Raw genomic sequence first — 17,740 nt, forward strand, 5'->3', positions numbered from 1 at the left:
AGAGACAGAGGCAAGCCTAGAGAGTACATATTCAGGCTGGTCACAGGAATTTGAGTTTTCCATCACTCAAGGGCAGTAGCTGTGTGTGTTTGTGCTGCCTTGTGCAGTTCCTATAAAGCACCCCCTGCACTAGGTCTTTCTTGAATGTGTAGGTAATGTTGGGAGCTGCATTTGAAAGGACCCTCCCCGTCTGTCAGCCTAGCTCTCTTCCAGTCCCCACGCAGTGCCTTTGCATTAAGTTTTATCTTCAGTATATTTGTGTTCAAATGCAAATAGGAAATATTTAGTGGGCAACTATCTGCAAGTCACAATTTACAGGAACTACAGGGACGCAATGCTGAGAAAATAAAAAGCAGAATCTGTGCTCCAAGGACACAGTCTGGTGAGGGTATAAACATGTATACAAATACTTTGAATTTCAATAGAGACTCTGGTGAGTGCTAAACTAAAAACTATTGCAAAGTGCAGTGAAAGCAATGGGAGTAATAAGAGTCTCATTGCAGGGCACGAGGAAGAGATGTGAAAGTTTCAGGAAGAGGGAAGAATGTATCCTTCCCCTTGTAAGGATGGCAAATTATTTCCTTTTAAATCTAGCATATTTCATTTAATCATATCAGAGAAACAAGAAGAGTTCAAATCATATCTGCTTAACTTGAATCCATAGATCCAGAATTGTAATGTCTACTCACACTAACTTTCCTCTTTTAATATTAAGTCATATTTTAATCTTATAAACTCCAAACCACTACAGAATTCAAGCTACATCGGGTATCTAACCTCATTTTTAAATGACATGATTGGTGGTTGTTTTCTAATTTGGAAAAATACAACTTGCTCTTCCTTTTAGGTGTCAAGGTTGAAGGGGCCTTTTATTTGTCAGGATTATAAACTTTGTATGCAAAAGGTTACAAAGGAAGAAGCAAATTGGTGGTTTGACATTTAATCTAATTTAACACAAACATAATTACATGTACAAAAGTCTGAAATGGAAATATATTATAATTATGGTCCTGTTGTTTTGGATTGTGTTTCTAAGGGGCTAAGAAAAAAAAAAAAAGAATCCATTGACTTTAGAGAAAGGATATAATTAGGCATGGAGGTCAATAAAGGGGCAAAACTTTGAGACTTATTTACAGGTGTGTCTTTTTACTGTCCTATCGAGATCTAGAGTTTCTGATTCTTGCATTACAATTGGGTTAATACAGAAAAATCAAAACCCCTTGTTTTCCTCCTTCTGGTTTTTTTTCTTTAATTGGATTCACTTGTTTTTCAAAAGGATCATACTTCACGTAGATGGAGTTTGCTAGCCTTTGGCACCAACAATCTGTCATGTAGATTCCAGATCAACATAGGAAATTTGTCATAGAAGTCATGGGGGAATTGCTGGTGAATAGTTGCCTCTTCTGTTGACATCTGTGCCTTTCCCTAGTAAGGCTTTTGATTTCAAGATGAGAGATATTGGATTTCCTTAAATCAAATTTTCTTAGAGCCAGGAAACTCAATACTCAGGGAAAAATGAAATTCTAAATTATAGATGCAATAATCTTATGAGATAGTGCATTACCTTCATTTTAGAGTTAAAGAATTTCAAGTGCTTTAAATAGTTAATAGCTAGTAAATGGCAGAGCTGAGATTCTAGCCATGGTGTATTGGATGTGAATAATCAGGTAAGTAAGGCAATTTGTTTATCTAATGTCTGTTATTCAGCCTTTATATCAAACATGTATAAACACACTATTATAACAAGTCAGCTGTATTACACATGCACCATATAGTTTTTCATGTTATATATATTTATATTTTATAGCGTTATATAAAATAAAATCGTATGGAAAACCAAGATCAACTTTAAAAATTGACAACAACAAAAACGACATGAACTGCAATTATTCAACATTGGCTGACCAGATTTGAAATAGAAGCAGTATAATTTCACTTTAACGCTGTATGTTCCTGGGCACTATTTTGACTGTAGCCAGCACATAGTTTGGGGCTAAGGAGAGCAGGAAGTGTTATAGACTAGGGACAAATACAAGGAATCAGTGAGAAGAGAGAGTGCGCTGGAAACCTAGCAGGGCAGCTCTCAGGAGCAGGAGCACACCTCCCCAGGCCTTCAGGTCCCAGCTCCTACAAAGAAGTGGCAGTCATGGCAGGAGGGACAAAGTGTGATTAATATCCTGGTTGACACCTTGACACCTCGTTAAGCTGAATCAACTCTAGTCAACTCAGGACTTCGCTTGAAGTTTGAATCACTTTCCTACTAAATTTATGTGCTCTCCAGGAACTGCCTGGCTTCCCAGCAATGATTCCCACACACTAGTCTCTACAGACAGTGTAGAAGTAGGAGCGAGTTCCACGAGGTGTATTTCATGGCCTCCTTGCTGCCTGGCACCACCCCAAAGTTGCTGATATGGGACAGCAATGACCTCTATGGAAGTTTGGCCTTGCCTACACGTGCATTCTTCCCTGGCATAATATCAACTAGTGGACCAGTGTGCAGCACCAGGAGTCAGACTGGCTGGACTCAAAACCCATCTCTGCCATTTAGAGGTCGTGTGACTTCGAGCGAGTTACATAAACACTGTCTTAGTTTCCTCATCTGTAAAATAATGGGGAAGGTAATAGCAAACTTAAAAGTCGTCACAAAAATTAAGTAACATTTGGTAAGCTTTAGAAGACTGTGACTAATGCATAAGCCCTCAAAATATGTCTGTGATTAATATGTATGGATTTTACAGAATATTCCCTCTAAAAGTTGCAATATCCTGCACATTATCTGGTAGCATGAAGAATCTTATATTCTCTTAGTAAATTCTGGATGCAGTTTTCCAAAATATACAAGAATCTTGGTAAAATCCTAATGTCATCATCAAGTGAAATATTTGTTACTCTCTCCTTAAAATATTTATTATCTTTTGAAATTTGATAATGAAGATTAGTAAAATAAATTGTTCTCTATATTACCTAACCCAGTAGTAGTAGAAGCAACTTAATCATTGTCATTAAATAAGTCACATATACAAAGTTTTGGTGCAAAACTTTAAAAAAGCCTTCTCTTATATATATTACTTCTCATTATATCACCCAAATTTCAATCATAATACTTTCAAGTATTTTCCTACAATGTAGAAGAATCGTATTCAAAGAGTTTGTAATTTAATTGAATGGAAAAGGTATGTATGACTGAAAGTTAACTAATAATACAAGACAGCTGTTCAATAGATGTTAGATTTCAAGAGATATTTAATGAGCATCTATCTGTAAGGCACAATTTGTAGGAACTATGGAGACACAAAGCTGAGAAAATAAATAGGAGAATCTATGCTCCAAGCACTCACAGTCTGGCTAAGTATACAGGCATATAAACAAATACTTCTAATTTCAAGAGAGACTTTGGCCAATGCTAAAACAAAAGCTATTACAAAGTGCAACGGAAGCAACAGGAATAGTGAGAGTCTTGCTTCAGGATATGAGGAAGAGATTTGGAAGAGAGAGGAGTGTTTCAGAAAGAGGGAAGAACACAGGAACAGGGATGTCCAGGGTAGGTGTGGCTTCTCCAATGGGAAGCGCATGAGGGAAAATGATGGCAAAGACACAGCCATGGTACAGTGGCTCACGCCTGTAATCCCAGCACTTTAAGAGGTTGAGGGGGCTGGATTATTTGAGGTCAGGAGTTCGAGACCAGCCTGGCCAACAAGGTGAGACCCTGTCTCTACTAAAAATACAAAAATTAGCCGGACGTGGTGGCACATGTCTGCAATCTCAGCTACTTGGGAGACCGAGGTGGGAGAACTGCTTGAACCTGGGAGGTAGAGTTGTAGTGAGCAGAGATCACACCACTGCCCTCCAGCCTGGGCAATACAGTGAGACACCCAAGACAAAGCTGCTGTGCAGACTGCTTTATGTAACAAACTCAGGAGGGCTGATGTGATGCAAAATGAAGGAGGGAATCATTGAAGGTGTTTAATCAGAACAGTGGCATAATCAGATATGCTTGGGGGTATGTAACTCAAGCACAGCAGGTAGCAAAGAAGACAGAAAAAATATATGAGTCAGAAAATTTGAGTTCTGGCCTTAGTTCTTGCATTCTTTCTGTGACCCTGGCTTGAATCTCTCTAGGGCTCCAAATGGGATAATCATCCCTTCCCTACCTTCCTCCAAGGGCTCTTGTGAGAATGAACTAGTAATAAAGTCAGTTATGATGATTAGGGTCTCCATGTGGTAGGTGAAGACAGCAGGCCAAGGAGCTCTTAGGACCATATTTACAAAGTCCAGAGGAGCAACCAGCTTGAGAAAAGCAAAATAACAGGTTGTCAAAGGATTGTGCTACTTTTGTTTCCCCTATTCTCAGATAATGTATTCATTCATTATGTTTTTTTAAAATTTGCCCAATGGTAGAGTTTTGTGTTGGAAGGTGTTAACCCCATCTAAAGAGTAACTTTTGTAGCAATTTCCACAGCTTTCTGATATCTGACTAACAGTGACATGACAGCAGACACCACGTAAGTCGTTTTACGCTTAAATCTTTCCTCTGCAATTCCATTAGAAAGTTATTTTTACTCTATTAAAAATGAGAATGCATATGAATAAATCATATCATATAGCACAATACTATGTTATTTGAATTTCTATCTTGAATCTATGAAACATATGTTGTCTTTAATATATTCTATTTCTTATAGCACTTAAACTTTGGCCCCAATTTCTTTGGACTTCTTTTCTAACAATTGATAATTGTCATCTTACTATTAGAATGCACAAAAGTCTTCCAGCACTTGTATTCTTTTCTCTCCCCCTTTAAAATTCCTAAACCTTGCCATAGGCCTTTATTATTGGTTCTTCAGAGGGGAATCTGTCTCCAATGTCAAGCTCAGAGTCTCACATACAATGCCCGTCTGTGCTTCTTGAACACGCTAACAGGCAGACCCTTTGTTCCCAGTGGAATCTGTCAAAGAGACATACTCTTAAGCATCATTAGGAAGCTAGCTCTACCAGCTGAAGGTGCAGGTGTCTAGGTTTCTGTTTCTTTTATAGTGATCCTATTCTTATCCCAAGAGGCTAGATCTTTTCCTACATCACCTGACTAATTGTACAACAATTCCACCAGCTCCGATGTTAGGCTGTCCATCTCAGGGCTTCTAGGATTCCTGTGAAGAACAACTGAGGACCTCTTCCTTTACATCCTGGGGTAAAATAAATACTCAGGACTTACTGCATTTAGAAAATATGCAAAAATAAAAGATTCTTCAGCCTTCTGACAATCTAAATTCAACAAAGGTATTATAGCTTTTCAAATGTACAATTTCACAACATTGATAAACATCCTCAGTGGAGACATAGCCCTCATTTTCCATTCCCTGCACATTTCATTATTACAGTGTAAATTGGCAGTTGATTATTACTACTTTATTACCTTGTGTGATCTCCTGAAGTGTAGGAGACAGAAAGTCCACTATAAAATGGACCACCATGAAATTTGTACCCCACCACTTGATGCCACTCATTGATTTATCTTTCTTTTATCCAGCCCCATTTGGTTTCACCTTTCTGCACAGCAAACTCAATCATACATAAGGATACAGGCCTGTGCACGCACAGAGACAAGTTCAATCTCTGGAATAGGACCCTTCCAGAGATTAAGAAAAATACTGTGAAGTCCCCCATCTTCAGTCCCTTCTCTCGTCAAGTTAAAAAAATAAGAAAGAAAGAAGAAAGAAAGAGAGAAAGAAAGAGAGAGAGAAAGAAAGAAGAAAGAAAGAAAGAAAGAAAGAAAGAAAGAAAGAAAGAAAGAAAGAAAGAAAGAAAGAAAGAAAGAGAGAGAGAGAGAGAAAGGAAGGAAGGAAGGAAAAGAAAAGAAAAGAAAAGAGAAAAGAAAAGAAAGAAAAAGAAAGAAAGAAAAGAAAGAAAGAAAATAAACCAGGAAAGGTGAAGAGATTTTCTAAATTTTAGTCCTACAGCTTATGTTATCTGTCTCTTTTTACTACACCATCCCTCAATTCTTAGATAAATGGAGAAAGAAGTATCTATGTACTTTGAATGCATTCTGAAGACACAAACTCCTGCTCTAAACAGACAAGACTAGCCTGGTTATTTGATATACATGTATCTGGCCAATATACTATCTGTCAAAGCCTAATATAAATGCTATCTTATTCCACAAACATTTACTATGGGCATTTATTGTACCGCAGGAATTTTGTTAGTTGTTGGAGATACAATGATAAATAGGTCAAAATCTTTTCCTTATTAGAGCTCTCATTGTAGGGGGAAGAGATCCACCCATTAAAAAGATAACTCTATCATCCATCATGCAAAGTGAATCATCATGAAATATAAGTGCTTTAACAGTTATTGATGAGATGTCCTGGGAATTCATAGGTCAGAATGATTAAGGGAGGTGTTAGTGAAACCATCACAGGGGAGGCAACAAAATAATTGGCCTTTAAAGAATGGATAGCCTTTACTGGGTGGATAAGGGCATTTTGGGGAAAAGAAGCAGAATGAGCAAGGACTCAGAGATACAAAAGCATCTGGTTATTTGGGAATAGAGCCTATATTAGAAGAATACCTAAACACCAGTACACACGAAAATAGAGAGGCAAGGAGTGATGAAGACTGCAATGTAGTTTAGACTCTAATGAATCTAGATTTCGTCTTGTAGCTGCAATCGTTCCCACTAAAAATGACCTTTTCTTTCTCTAACTCCCCTTAGCAGATTATACGTTATTTGCTATATTGCTGGTGTAAAATCATTTGCTTGTCTTATCTTTTCTAAAGAATATAAACACATAAAGACAGAATCTACTGATTATTTTCTGCATCATCATTATATTTAAACCAGGGCTATAAATATAGTAGACAATAAAAAATTATGTATGTCAAATAAATGGTGTTTCTTACTTCTGGATTATAGAGATAATGCTCTTGATAACTTCATTAAAATGCATGTGACTTTAAATGTTTCTTCTAATGAAAATAAGAAAGTTTCATCTAATTGCTTCAAGATGATGCTACCATCGAAGACCTGAGAAGAATGGGAGCTATGTTGCAAAATGAGAACCTAGGGTTAGCATTATCAGGCACAATGTCTTCCTACTGAATCTTGAAACAAACCTGAAGCATCCAGCAGTCACAAAAACTCATCTCACTGGCCAGGCGCTGTGGCTCACACCTGTAATCCCAGCACTTTGGGAGGCCAAGGAGGGTGGATCATTTGAGGTCAGGAGTTCAAGACCAGCCTGGCCAATGTGATGAAACCCCATCTCTACTAGAAATACAAAAATTAGCCGGGCGGTAGTGGCATGTGCCTCTAATCCCAGCTACTCGGGAGGCTGAGGCAGGAGAATCGCTTGAGAGTGGGAAGCAGAGGTTGCAGTGAGCTGAGATTGCGCTACTGCACTCCAGCCTGGGTGACAGAGTGAGACACTGTCTCAAAATAAATAAATAAATAAATAAATAAATAAATAAATAAATTCATCTCACTGAGCAAAAGGATTCTTGTTATGCTTTAAAAGGTTTACTTATAACAAGGTTAAATATAACCATAACTAAACCTAAGTGTGGTTTGGTGATACACAGGCAGAAACAGCACTAAATCAACGGTAGAATAATATCACTGCTGACTTTTATGTCATGCTGACAAAAGCAGCAGCTGACAATGAATGTTAGAACTGATGTCAGCAGAAGATGCTGAACGCACTAAGTCCTAACGCATCACAGGTTAAGATGACTTTATGCCGGAAGTATATTCTTCCCTTATAGGATTTTTTTTTTTTTTTTTTGTACTTCCAAATTTTATTTCACTCAGGCCATCCCAGGAAATCAAGATCTTACTTGCCATGAAAGTGAAGTGAAACACAGCTAAATTCAAAACAATGAGGGGCACATCCTGAGGGATGTCTGAACACCAGTACCCTGAGAAATCAAGGGGTAAAGAATGATGAAGTTACAGAAGACCCCACGCTGAAGGCCCTAGACTCAAGGAGGGAAGTTTGGGGAGAGTCTTAGGAATGAGTTCAAGGCCCTCAGTTTGCAGTTTATCTTCACAATTCATCTTTAAGGAAGTCATTCGTGTCCCCATCTTACAAATGAGCTTTCAAGTCTCGGAAGAATTAAGTAACTTGCCCCAAATTACTATTTAATAAGCGGCAGGCAGATGTACCTTCAACTCTTTGTCTATAAGCTTCAATCATCTTAATGATCATCTGTCAGAGCCTTCATTCCTCACCCACTTTCACCATGGTTTCTAGTTCTTGGTCAGTCCTCCTAATGGCAAAGAGTAGAGAAAGCATTTGAGTTTTAATTAAAAGTTGTCATTTCTATCTCAACATTTAAAGCCATGCTTTTAACTCAATCACAACATTCTGGTAATAAGAAATTGACATTGATTTCCTCATTTCTTTTACTTTTCCTTACACATTTTCTCTTTCTTTCTTCCTTTTTTCTTTTCTCTTTCTCTGTTTCTTTCTTTTTCATAATTTCTTCATGACCAGATGTCCCAGAAGACTGTAAAAACAACAATAAGAAGAACATTAGCAGATGGAACAAGGAGCAAAAAAAAATTCCTTGTCTTTATTCTTCGTTAATATCCTTATCTTTATTATTAGTTAATATCTAAATTATGCCAGTAACAAATAATGCTGGGGCACATTTCCCACAGAGAAGAGCTATGCTGGGTATGATATTTTCTCTATAACAGACACACTTCTTAGAACTGTCAGGTCAGCCACCATCAACTAGTTTTTTCATCTAAAGATCAGTGAACATCAATGTCTTACTTTACAGCTCCAAAACTCAAAATCTGTTGCCCATTCCTTTCTCAAAATGTTTCCTCTCTTGGCTTCTATTTATTTTTTGCTTGTTTTGCCATCTCTGCCTTTGGGGGCTTCTCTTCTGTGAAATGTCTAAATGTTGGAGTTGATATAACTGGGTCATTGACACTCTTCTTTAGGTAAAATAGAAGATCTCACCTGACTCTGAGGGCTTGAATTATCATCATATAACACATTCCTAAATTTGTATTCCTAATTTGTATTAGACACAAAAATGCGACTTATCATTCTGTATGTCCTCATAGATGACTCACAGATGCACCAGTTTTACCTAATGAATCTTAATGTTGGACTTTCTCCCTAAATCTGCTTCATCTTCCTTGTTTCTTCAAGGAACAAGGAACAACTTCCTTGTTACGTCAGTAAATGGCATCTTTCACCCCACTGCTCCTGACAGCAGTGTAAGGATTGCACAAACTTCACTCTAGTCCATGTCTGATCAAACACCAAGTCCCTAATTTACCAAGACTTAGAAGCCAATCAGAGTTAGGTTGTTTTTTTTTGTTTGTTTGTTTGTTTGTTTTTTGCATTTAAAATATCTGGAGGTAGGCAAGGTTGGCATCAGATCAATGGCTTGACAATATCAGGACCAACATCCCTCATTCTTTTTTTTTTTTTTTTTTTTTTTTTTTTTGAGACAGACCCTCATTCTTGTTACCATTTTTGCAAGCTGGTTTCCCTACTGTTGATGTCATATACCTGTTACAAGCAAGAACAAGGGGAAAGACACCACTAGCTTCTCCGTACGTTTGATCAGGAAAATAAAATTTTTTCAGAATTTCCACAGTAGATTTCTGCCTATGTTCCCTGAGCTGGAACTCACTGCTCTCTCCTTTCTTCACAGCTGCAAGGGAGCCACGAATAGGCAGTGAAGAAGAATGCACAGTCAGCCAATCTAGAGCACAGGTGGATAAGCATCGGGGAGATGCCAGGTCTATACCAGATCTCTACAGGCAAAAAGCTTCATCTTTTCCTTTTGGAAGGTCCGATTTTATATACTGTCCAGCCTTGCAGAGTGTCTTCCACTTATTTGCCTTCCAGATCTACTCTCTGCCCTCTCACCCTGTTCTGTATCCTTGGAGTCTGACTACTAGGATTCACGGAGGGTACAGAAGGAGGGAGAGAGGAGCCAGCAGGATTCCTGAGAGCAGTAAGCAGGAGAGATCTGGGTATTTACTTCCCAGCTCCCTCCACAGTGGGCCTGAGCTAACAACCATTGCTTTTCTCTGCTGTTTCTGTCAGGCAGCCCTCTCCTACAGTTAAGCTCTCTTCAGGTGTTGGTAGCTGTTCTCTCTCCTTGCCCCTCAGGCCAAGAGGTGGTGATGACACACCCTGCCCTGTTTCTGGCTCGTGGTGCAGTTTGGCACCCCATGTATCTTTCCCTTAACTGTGCCCATGTCTTTATAAACAGCCCCTTCTTTAAATCCCATGCCGTAATCCCTTTTGAGTGTTTTATATAATCCCATGCCATAATCCCTTTTCGGCTTCCTGCCAAGGTCATCAATACTATAGCATCTTATTATTCATATTGTTAAGGATAACTCCACATCCCATACGGAATGGCATAAGAAATCTGGCCATATGCAAGAGTGGGAAATGGAATCTAGGAAAGGGAGTCATCCCTGCTGTAATGAGGTGGGTGCAGCAAGGATACGAACCCAAAGAAATGCCTTTGAAGGGCCCCTTCCTCCTATGAAACTCTTGAATCACTGAATTGGCAGACAACACTTACTATTGTTCTTTAATTTAAAAACTGCAGCTATCCATTTTTCTGACTCTTCAACCCAGGACCTGAGATACATTTGGCCAATAACAGATAAAATAGAGGTACAGTTCCCACACTAAACAGGCATGGGCACTCTGCTGGCCTGGCATTTCTTTGCAGCAGGCACATTTTCTTAAAATATCAGGTCAGCCACCACGAGCTTGTTTTTCCTTCTAAAGGTCAGTGACCAACAATTTACTTTACATCTCCATGGCACAAAAACTTGTCTCCCATTCCTTTCTCAAAATGTTTCCTCTCCTGGTCCTCATCTGACCCTTTGCTATTTCTGAATTTGAGGGCTTCTCTTCTTCTGTGAAATCTCTAGATGTTGGAGTTCTCATTACTTAGTCATTGACACTCTTCTTTAAATAAAAGGGAGGATGTCAACTTACTCCCTCAATCCTTTGTGGATGGGAGTGGAAGGAAAGCAAGAAATTTAAGATGGTGAGTGTCACCGTAGGATGCAGCCAGGGACTGCCAGAATGTCTCACTCCTGCAGCTGCTATTTCTTTCTGAGGACCAAATAGACTCCTTGAACGTGTGTGCACAGAGGAAAGAGCTTTCCTTCCTGCTTCTCTGGAGTGATACGGTGTTCCTTGACGCACAGGCTTTTCAAAATTTCCTGGTCGTTATGACACCCATTTCTACTCCTCTCTACCCTGCTTCTCCCATAGGTTTGTCTCCAACGTGGTTTCTTTCTTCTCCGTATCTCTTAGCAGTCTCGTTGGGGCAAAAGAAGTGAGGGATGATTCAGCTCCAGATCTGAATGTGCTGGAAACATGGGAGATCGGGGATATTGATCTATTTGCATAGCACTGATTTTTGTCTTCACAGACTACTGCTGCTAGATATCAATTACATCTAGATTTTCTCTTTTCTTTTTTTTTCCGCTACACTTTTTATACTGTTATTAACAACTGCATTTAATAGGAAAAGATAACAAGTAAATTCTGGAATTTGAATGCCTCATCCCGTGGCTGCTATGTCACCAGCTCCTATCTGTTCCTCACATGCTCCCCTTGCTCTGGCCAAAGTTTTAGATTTTAATCCAAAAATATCTGTGTCTTTGTGATTGTCCTAGGTGTAATGGTATATAGGTTTGTTTGTTGGGGAGAAGAATAAAACAACTCCTTGAAAATAATATAAATGCTGTAATGAGAATTTTTAAAATGTAATTAATATAAAACATTTTCATAGATTTCTCAGCTAATGAATAAATAAATTATATTTCCTTAAGGCATTTCTTGGTATGCTGATGAAAATTTCAGGGTACAGCTGTGACAGTCACAATAATGAAATACATGAGACCAATTATCCTGCTACACTCTTGCAGTATCTTAGATTTAATTTAAATGACTCATAGCTGCAAAAGTAGAAAATTTAATGCACTGGTATGAACAAGTGGAGTTTTTAGAAAGGAAAAGGATTTTATTAAGGAGGTTTGAGTATTATTTGTGAATAAAGCAGGGTTATCTTTCCTTGATTGGGTCCCGTGATTAGAGAACAGAGGATGTGACTTTTTATTTTCTATTTCTTGTGATTTATTTGCCATCATATATGGCAGATCAAGGAATATTACAACTTTTGGGGGCTGGAAGAAATGAACAAGTATACTTAACCAACTCTCTTACTGTACAGTAGAGGAAAGGGAGGAACAGGGACGTCAATTGCTTGACTTGGGTCATGCACTTTTGAACTCTAAGACCAAAAGTTACAATAGCTTTGCTCAAAGTCCAGTCCACAGTTTATTTATATCAGATATGCTTTGAAAACTTAATAAAATACAAATACAAATTCCCGGGATCCACTATCACTATAAAATGCAGAAACTTTTATAAGAATTTTGAGGATAGCACCCAGAAATTTGCATTATTTTGTTTGTTTTTGAGACGGAGTCTAGCTCTGTTGCCCAGGCTGGAGTACAGTGGTGCTATCTTGACTCACTGCAACCTGCACGTGCTGGGTTCAAGCGATTCTCCTACCTCAGCCTCCCGAGTAGCTGTGATTACAGGTGCCCGCCACCATGCCCAGCTAATTTCTGTATTTTTAGAAGAGACAGGGTTTCACTGTATTGGCCAGGCTAGTCTTGAACTCCAGACCTTGTGATCCAGCTACCTGGGAATCTCCCAAAGTGCTGGGATTACAAGCTTGAGCCACCGCAACCGGCCCAGAAGTTTGCCTTTTTAAAAAGTGTTGCTTAGGGTAAGTCTTTCCCACATTGAAATCTCAGAACCACTTTCTGTAGCCTGGTGTTCTCTTCTCTATCTCTGCTTCCCATGAGCCTACGGACTGGGTTGGGGTGCAAAGAAGATAACCATGGAGTTAGGTGGTAAAAAGAGACAAGGGAGCAAAAGCCATGGAATAAACAAGGAACACCAACCTCCAGGGTCCATATTACTCGAACATTTGGGAGAAATTTTCTTTTATATTAAAGCACACATTGCACATAAAGAGTTGGTAAAAGAAATATCTGCATAAACTTTTAAAATTAAATGAAGACTTTCAAGAAATTTGGAGCTGAATTGTAAAACATCAGCTTCCAGCTGGAGCATGGTGTTCCAGCTGCCTCTGCCTTACAGGTGCTTTGGCGTCATTTCTACCTCAGCTTTCTCAATTAAAAATTCCTCATTGAGTCACTGTCACAACACGCATGACCTCTGCTGAGTTCTTCTTGCATTATAATGGTATTAATGTTTTTTCTTTAAAGTAATTTAAGTAGCTTACTCTTTTTACATAAGCTGACCTTCAATACGGTTTTATTTTTATTTTTTGAGATAGCATCTCCATCTCTCCCCCAGGCTGTAGGGCAATGGTATGATCACAGCTCACTGTAGCCTTGAACTCTTGGGCTCAAGTGATTCTCCCACCTCAGTCTCCCACATAGCTGGTACTATAGACACAAGCCACCATGTCTGGCTAATTTTTAAATTTCTTTTTATAGGGACAGGGTCTCACTAGGTTGTTCAATCTGGCCTCAAACTCCTGGCCTCAAGGTATCCTCCCACCTTGGCCTCCAAAAGTGCTGGCATTACAGGCATGAGCCACCACAATTGGCCCCCAAATAATTTTTTTTAATGTGTGTACTCCAACATCAATTATTTTACACCAATCTTCTGAGTGTCATATGATTCAATTTAATTCTCACACGAACTATGCAAATTTAGCACAGACCCTGCAGGTGAAGGGATTCTGTCTCACAAAATTACTCCCATTTCAGATGCCAGCCACAAGTCCTGGGTGACCCCAAACCACCTGCACTTCCTACCCAGCTGACTACAATTTGGGGGCTTCCTACAACCCCCACCCTCTCCGCCAGATTTGATAATTTGCTAGGATGAGTCACAGAACTCAAGAAAGTGATAAACTTACAATTGCAGTTTTGTTATAAAGGATACAATATAGGAAGGAGACATATAGGGCAAGATTTTGAGGGGAATGCAAGAACTTCTGTCCCAGTAGAGCCAGCATATGGTACATCAAAATGTGGACTGATCAGGAAGTCCCCAAGCCTCACTGAGTTTTTAATCAAGATTTCATGACTTAGGCATGATTGATAAATCACTGACCATGTGATTGAACTCAATCTCTAGCCCCTCTCCCTTCCCCAGGTAGAGTGGGATAGAATCTGAAAATTCCAACCTTGTAATCATATGATTGGTATCTCTGGCAACTAGTCCCCATTTTCAAACTATCTAGGACCCTCTGATCAGCATAAACTTGGGTATGGTTCAAAGGAGTTTGTTATTAATAATGAAAGATGTTTCTATTACTCAGGAAATTCCAAGAGATTCTAAGCTTTGTACCAGGAACCAAGGACAAAGATAGATTGATAGATGATAGATAGATAGATAGATAGATAGATAGATAGATAGATAGATAATAGAGATAGGATATAAAATTTTACCACAATGTGATAATTATCAGGTTTTGCAAAAGTGCTGTTAAGTATGAAAATATTAACAATGTCAATGTGCCTCTGTCTGTGTTCTTTTGGCACCAATAATGGTAGATATATCCATCTCACATGGACATATCCTGCTTTGTTTCACTGCCATGATAGGTTCCTAAATATCTAAAAGGGAAATTTGTAGTTTGATGCATGTTTTTTTGGCTTTAAAGTATTACTACATAAACTTCTATGCCTAAGTGGCAGTATCAGGCCCATCCTCAATTTGAATTTTGATTATTTCATATTTAGCTAAATAACCCACTGTTATTTTTATAAGTTAAGATATGAATACTTTTTGAAGGAAGATTGTAAATAATCACTAAAATTTACGTCTAAAATGAAATGTCCAGCACACCTGCTAGACTGCGAGATATTTGAGAACAAGAGCCATATCTTATCCTTATACCTCCAAAGAATTAATGGAGTGTCTGGCACATATTGAATGTGTAATTACTATTTTTCTAAAAATATGTATCAGTCTATTAAATTGGAAACCTAATATAAACAATTATTTAGCCTTGGTACCCAAATATGTAGCCAAATTCAAGCTGTCAAAACAAAACAATAATTGGTCCTCATAACTATAGCATTTAGCTCTTTAAAGGTTAATTGAATTAAACTGAAGTAACTAAGTGTTGCATTTTAGATTGTAAATAATAATTATTATTATTTTACATCCACATTTGACATCAAATTAACAGTTGTTTTGACATTCTAAATGATAATCACATTTTCCAATCAACCATACAGTAACCTAAACTGCTACTAGTGACCTGAAATATCAGAGTAATTTTTCTCTACCTTGAATGTATTTGTTATATGGTATTATCTTGCTTTGAGTACATAAACCTATGAACCACAAAGTGAAATATTTTCCAACAAATTTGAAACCACCTTGTTGATTATGCAAAGAATGCCCATGTTTCAACTTAACCTTTTGATTTTCCTAAGTTTGATTTTTCTCTTCTATAATTATTTGGAAGGAGAAATGTAACATAAGCTAATTTGTTTTCTTATTAAATAGTCTCAAAATATAACTGAAATTGATTTAGTGTTTGGGATAAAAATTTGAATGAAAATAGTGAGCAGTACAATATTAAATGAGCATATTATCTAGGTAATTTTTAGCTTGAATATAAGGTAATACATAAACAAAAGCATATAATTAACCTAAAATAATAAAAACAGTAAAAATGATATTGATTATACTTTTAGTTACCATTTATTGAATGGTTGCTATGTGTCTAGTAATTGCCTAAGCACTATATGTGTATTATCTCATTCAGACCACCCAAATTCATAAATTAGGTACCGGATAATCCCTATTTTTTAGTCTTAAAGAACCTAAATAGCAGATCCAAATTTACTCTGCATCTAAATAGTACTATTGGAAATGTTAAATGGAATTTACTATTTAGGTTATTTAGGTCAAATGACCTCACACAGAAGAACAGGCCTGCAGGATGGAATGAAGAGTATTTAAAATGGTAATTATGTAGATAAACTTAAATGAACATTGATAAATATAACATAATAGGATATTATAAGCTTTAATACATACAGAATTAAAATGCACAGCAATAATGCTAAATATGGACCTGAGATAAATGGAGTTAAAATGTTTTAAGAGCCTTGCATTGTCCAAGAAAATGAACAAGTATAAATTTATTCAAAGCTTTAAAAATTAAGCACAAATGCTTTAGTATTAAATAATAAAAAATAATAAAAAAAATCATAGGACTGAAAAACTAGTTGAGTGGTGAGACTGAAAAATAAAAATTGCCCCATTAAGAAAGAAAGCATATGCAACAAAAATTAAATGAATAGTTTAAATGAATTTAAAGATACATATTTTAGTAATTATATTAAATCTAAACTATTTTCTCTAATTATTAGAAAAAGATGATTAAAGCAAATTAAAAAAAAAAAACTGTATGTTGTTTACAAGAAACACACCTTAAATATAAGGACACATAAAGAACAAAATTGAAAAAATGGAGATAGATACATTATGCAAAAGTAATCAGTCAGAAAAATGGCAGAGTAAGAGCTATCTGGCTTCACTCACCGCCATGTAAAACCAGTTAACAACCATCCAGTGGGAGATTATTATTCAGAATATGCCAGAATGCAAAACTGAGGTCGTGACAAGTCCTTAGGCTGCAGACCAGAGGAAAGACAGCAAGTAGACAGTAAGGTAAATTGTTCTTCTTAGCCAAGATACCCCTCCTCCAAGCTTGCAAGCCACCACATGTAGAAAATTCCCTTGGATTTCATGTTTACACTGAAAAAAGTGAGTTGGAGATGGATCTCCAGCTTCTCTATCCTCCTGGAAGACTTGTTTCTGCCTCAGCACACAGGAAGCATTAAAACACCTGCAAAGCTAGAACACTTGAGGTCAGCTAGAGGCAAAGAGCAGAGATGGGAGTAGAAGCAGGCACCACTTGGTTCTCAAAGCCTGCTCTTCATGACAGCCAGAGGAGACATCAACGCAGACAGGCTGTTCAGAAGCACCACTGTACAGGGAGTATGATCCACAAATCCTTTGAACATAAATCCCTAGATGGCTTTCCCACAAAGTCCAGGTACCCCTTTACATTTCCCCAGGCCCATCCGAGTTGGGTGCCACATCAACCTTGAAGCCCTCACAAGATTAGCAGTGAACCTGAGCTTAAGGCATCATCTAGTACTGAAAAGGGGAGAGTGATCTCAGACTAAGGGGACATAATAGTCAATCTACGTAAGATTTCTAGACAGAGACACTATAAAAAGATCTACATAAACACAGACAGTAAATACTGAAATAAATACTCCTTTCTTCCATGTGTAGACATCAACATATGTTCATAACAATGAAGAGCAATCAGGGAACTATGACATCACAAAATAGATGAAACAAATTGCCAGTGATTGACCCTGAAGAGATGGAGATGTGTGAGGTCTTAGACTGAGAATTCGAAATGTCTCTTTTAAGGAAACTCAGCAAATACCAATAGAAAATAGGGAAACAATTTAGAAATTTATCAGAGAAATTTACCAGAGATTAAAATAATTATTAAAATAAAACAGAAATCCTGAAGCTAAAAAAAAAAAAAACAAGGAATGAAGTGAAAACTGCAATAGAGAAACTTAACAGTAGAACTGATCAAGGAGAAGTAAGAATTAGTAAGCTTAGAGAGAAAATATTTGAAAATA

General features: G+C 37.6%; 1 long non-coding RNA gene across 1 annotated transcript in view; it reads right to left on the bottom strand.

Moving 5' to 3' along the window:
• The window catches only part of LOC116270559, a 28,487-nt gene extending 11,150 nt beyond the window's left edge, over nt 1-17,337 (bottom strand). Inside the window, exons 1-3 of the long non-coding RNA XR_004178653.1 lie at nt 16,614-17,337; nt 8,416-8,505; nt 8,162-8,265 (exon numbers count right to left, since the gene is read on the bottom strand). This is a non-coding gene — a long non-coding RNA (uncharacterized LOC116270559). The remainder of the gene's footprint in view (nt 1-8,161; nt 8,266-8,415; nt 8,506-16,613) is intronic.
• Between the last annotated feature and the right edge of the window lie 403 nt (nt 17,338-17,740).

The sequence above is a fragment of the Papio anubis genome, chromosome 15 (assembly GCF_008728515.1).
Source record: "Papio anubis isolate 15944 chromosome 15, Panubis1.0, whole genome shotgun sequence".
NCBI lineage: Eukaryota > Metazoa > Chordata > Mammalia > Primates > Cercopithecidae > Papio > Papio anubis.